Raw genomic sequence first — 4352 nt, 5'->3', positions numbered from 1 at the left:
ACCCCATGGACTGCAGCCCACCAGGCTCCTCTGTCCATGGGATTTTCCAGGCAAGAGTACTAGTGGAGATGAAATATCAGAGCACATTGCTCTAGTTTGGATATAAGTCCATAGACTCAGGTATTTCTGAAATAGGGCTTTTGTTTTCTCAATATCTGCAAGAAGGAAGAATGAGGGGAGTATCCATCATCAAGAAACCACTAGTTAACTTCACTACAGTTCCCACTTCCACAATTTTATGGGTGCTTTTAGAGAACAAAAGGAGACACCCCCACCTTCCAAATACTGTTGGTTTGAATATCTACACTGCAGTCTGGGAAGTCCTCAAAAGTAAACACAATCTACCTTTGAAATCACAAGCTTTGAAATCTATCCTAAATAACCATAGATAAGGTGGAATTTGCATTTGGAAAGGGACCCAAATATACATTTAAAAGAGAAGTGGAGGACTCTCGCCTTTATGGGGAACAACAAAAAGAAACCAGACCTAGAGGGAGGAAAATGAAAGGAAATTTTTTGTTACATTAACCTTTAGAATTATAGGCTATGTCAGGGTAAGTATTGTTCCCAGAATTTTGTACCCATTTGAACACACATGCATATTTACATCAGTTCAGTTCAGTTCAGTCGCTCAGTTGTGTCCGACTCTGCGACCCCATGAATCGCAGCACTCCAGACCTCCCTGTCCATCACCATTTCCCGGAGTTCACTCAAACTCACGTCCATCGAGTCAGTGATGCCATCCAGCCATCTCAGCCTCTGTCGTCCCCTTCTCCTGCCCCCAATCCCTCCCAGCATCAGAGTCTTTTGCAATGAATCAACTCTTTGCATGAGGTGGCCAAAGTACTGGAGTTTCAGCTTTAGCATCATTCCTTCCAAAGATACACATACATAAATATGTACTCAATAAAAGGTTAAATGTATTTCTTTGGCTTGCAGTTTTAGAAGTGTGAGAGACAGTAGCCATATCATTATATTATTAATTCTTTATTTTTTTCAATATTTATTTGGCTGCATTCTGTCTTAGTTGTGGCAGGAGAGATCAGGCACTGTGGTGGGATGGCTTAGTTGCCCCAGGGCGCAGGGGATCTTACTAGGGATCAAACCTGTATCCCCTGCACTGGAATGCAGATACTTAACCACTGGACCACCAGGGAAGTCCTTATCACGAGTTCTTAAAGGGCAGTCTTTGGAATACCTGTATTGAATTCCAATTGTGTGTATAATGAAAACACTGATTCCTGGCTCCTTCCAAAACCTTGCAAATGGCAAGCACTAAGTGGGAGTCTTTTCAACCTGCATTTAGCACCATCTGACCATCCTTTATTCTCAAAGAGCAGTGGAATCCTGTCCGCATCAAAAGTAACTGGCATTTTCTCTGAAAGCAAGGCTTCCTTAGTCATCAAACTGCTGGAAGGTGGACCCAAGAAATCTTCCTTTTTCCTAAGCTGAGGTGAGTTTCTGAAACACTGTAAAGTTTGAACTGCGTTAGATGATTTGGGTACACTCTAAAAGTTTTTCAGTCATTACCCCCATAGACTCATATTTTTTGTTGTTTTCATTTGTTTTTGTTTGGTTCATCCTTGGCAGTGACAGTGTGGAGTTCCCTGTGGACCACCAAGGAATTCCCTCTTTTTTTTTTTTTTTTTAATTAGCAGCAATTAGAACTGGACATGGAACTACTGACTGGTTCTGGATTGGGAGAAGAGTACATCAAGGCTGTATATTGTCACCCTGCTTATTTAACTTATATGCAGAGTGTATCATGCAAAATGTGGGACTGGATGAAGCACAAGTTGGAATCAAGATTGCAGGGAGAAATAGCAATATCAATATGCAGATGACACCACTGTTATGGCAGAAAGTGAAGAACGAAAGAGCCTCTTGATGAAAGAGAGTGGAAAATTTGACTTAAAATTCAACATTCAAAAAATGAAGATCATGGCTTCTGGTCCCTACATTTCATGGCAAGAGATGGGCAAACAATGGAAACAGTGACAGACTTTATTTTCTTGGGCTCCAAGATCACTGCAGATGGTGACTGCAGCCATGAAATTAAAAGATGCTTGCTCCTTGGAAGGAAAACTATGACCAACCACAGTTCAGTTCAGTTGCTCAGTCATGTTTGACTCTTTGGGACCCCTTGGACTGCAGCACGCCGGGCCTCACTGTCCATCACCAACTCTCGAAGTTTACTCAAACTCATGTCAATTGAGTCTGTGATGTCATCCAACCATCTCATTCTCTGTTGTCGCCTTCCTCCTGCCTTCAATCTTTCCCAGCATCAGGGTCTTTTCAGTGATTCAGTTCTTCACATCAGGTGGCCAAAGTATTGGAGTTTCAGCTTCAGCATCAGTCCTTCCAATGAATATTCAGGACTGATTTGCTTTAGGCTCTACTGGTTTGATCTCCTTGTGTTGCAGGAAGTGGGACTCCTTCCAGGGCTCAAAACTGGGCTCTTGTCTAACACTCAGAAATGAATTGTCCGAGGAGACACATGTGCTGACAAAGCAAGAGATTTTATTGGGAAAGGGCACCTGGGTGGAGGGGGCAGTAGGGAAAGGGAACCCAGGAGAACTACTCTGCCACGTGGCTCACAGTCTCGGGTTTTATGGTGATGGGATTAGTTTCTGGGTGGTCTTTGGCCAATCATTCTAATTCAGAGTCTTTCCTGGTGGCTCACACATCGCTCAGCCAAGACGGATGCTAGAGAGAGGGATTCTGGGAAGTGGATGGACACGCGGTGTCTCCTTTAGACCTTTCCCGAACTCTTCCAGTTGGTGGTGGCTTATTAGTTCCATATTCTTTATCAGGATCTCCTGTCATAAAACAACTCATGCAAATGGTTACTATGGTGCCTGGCCAGGGTGGGGGGGTTTCAATCAGTGTGCTTGTCCTAACACGTGCAGTCCAAGGGACTCTCAAGAGTCTTCTCCAATACCACAGTTCAAAAGCATCAATTCTTCGGCGCTCAGCTTTCTTCACAGTCCAACTCTCACATCCATAGATGACCACTGGAAAAACCATAGCCTTGACTAGACAGACCTTTGTTGGCAAAGTAATATCTCTGCTTTTGAATATGCTATCTAGGTTGGTCATAACTTTTCTTCCAAGGAGTAAGCGTCTTTTAATTTCATGGCTGCAATCACCATCTGCAGTGATTTTGGAGCCCCCCAAAATAAAGTCTGACACTGTTTCCACTGTTTACCCATCTATTTGCCATGAAGTGATGGGAGCAGATGCTATGATCTTTGTTTTCTGAATGTTGAGCTTTAAGCCAAATTTTTCACTCTCCTCTTTCACTTTCATCAAGAGGCTCTTTAGTTCTTCTTCACTTTCGGCCATAAGGGTGGTGTTATCTGCATATCTGAGTTTATTGATATTTCTCCCTGCAATCTTGATTCCAGCTTGTGCTTCCTCCAGCCCAGCATTTCTCATGATGTACTCTGCATGGAAGTTAAATAAGCAGGGTGACAATATACAGCCTTGACGTACTCCTTTTCCTATTTGGAACCAGTCTGTTGTTCCATGTCCAGTTCTAACTGTTACTTCCTGACCTGCATATGGTAGTCATATATTATTTTATTTATTACTATATTATTATTTTAAAGAATATTTAAGAATCAGTAATTGATAAGCATTTAAAAAATAAAGATGTTGATTTTTTTGTTTTTGGTTGTGCTGTGTAGCTTGTGGAATCTCAGTTCCACCATGAAGGATTGAACTGAGCCATGCCAGTGAAAGTGCTGAATCCTAGCTGCTAAACCACCAGGGAATTGCCTAAAGATACTGAATTTTATTAAATATAAGATGAGCCTTTTTATTAAATATATCATTTTGGTTCTATTAAAATGAATTATATAACCAATTTCTTTTTTTTTTCACTTTTGTTGAGTTATTATTGACATACAGAACTGCTTAGGTTTAAGGTGTACAGCCGAATCACTTGACTTAGGTATTCTGAAAAATGATTGTCACAATAAGTTTACTTAACATTCATCATCTCATAGTTAAAAAAATAAAAAAGGAAAACCATATTTTAGGATTTACTCTCTTAACAGCTTTCAAATACGCCATATAGCAGTGTAAACTATAGTCATTGTGCTGTACATTACATACCCAGTACTTATTTATCTTATAACTGGAAATTTGTACCTCTGACCATTTTCCTCAAATTCTTCCAGCTCCAGCTTCTGGTAACCACAAATTTGATCTCCATTTTGATGAGATTACCTTTAAAAAAAATTTCACGTACAAGTGATAACATACAGTATTTGCTTTTCTTTGTCTCATTTATTGCACTTAGTATAATGCCCTCAGGGTTCATCCATGTTGCCAGAAATGACTGGATT

The 4352-nt window shown here is 40.8% G+C and overlaps 1 long non-coding RNA gene across 1 annotated transcript; it reads left to right on the top strand.

Annotated features, from left to right (window-relative positions):
* Positions 1-3725, top strand: LOC120863799. Its single transcript, XR_005721081.1, has 3 exons — positions 1-120; positions 1336-1453; positions 3690-3725. It is a non-coding gene; the product is annotated as an uncharacterized LOC120863799 (long non-coding RNA).
* The last annotated feature ends 627 nt before the right edge of the window (positions 3726-4352 follow it).

Source organism: Oryx dammah, unplaced genomic scaffold, assembly GCF_014754425.2.
Source record: "Oryx dammah isolate SB20612 unplaced genomic scaffold, SCBI_Odam_1.1 HiC_scaffold_5, whole genome shotgun sequence".
Taxonomy (NCBI): Eukaryota; Metazoa; Chordata; class Mammalia; order Artiodactyla; family Bovidae; genus Oryx; species Oryx dammah.
This window is presented reverse-complemented; position numbering and strand designations above follow the sequence as displayed.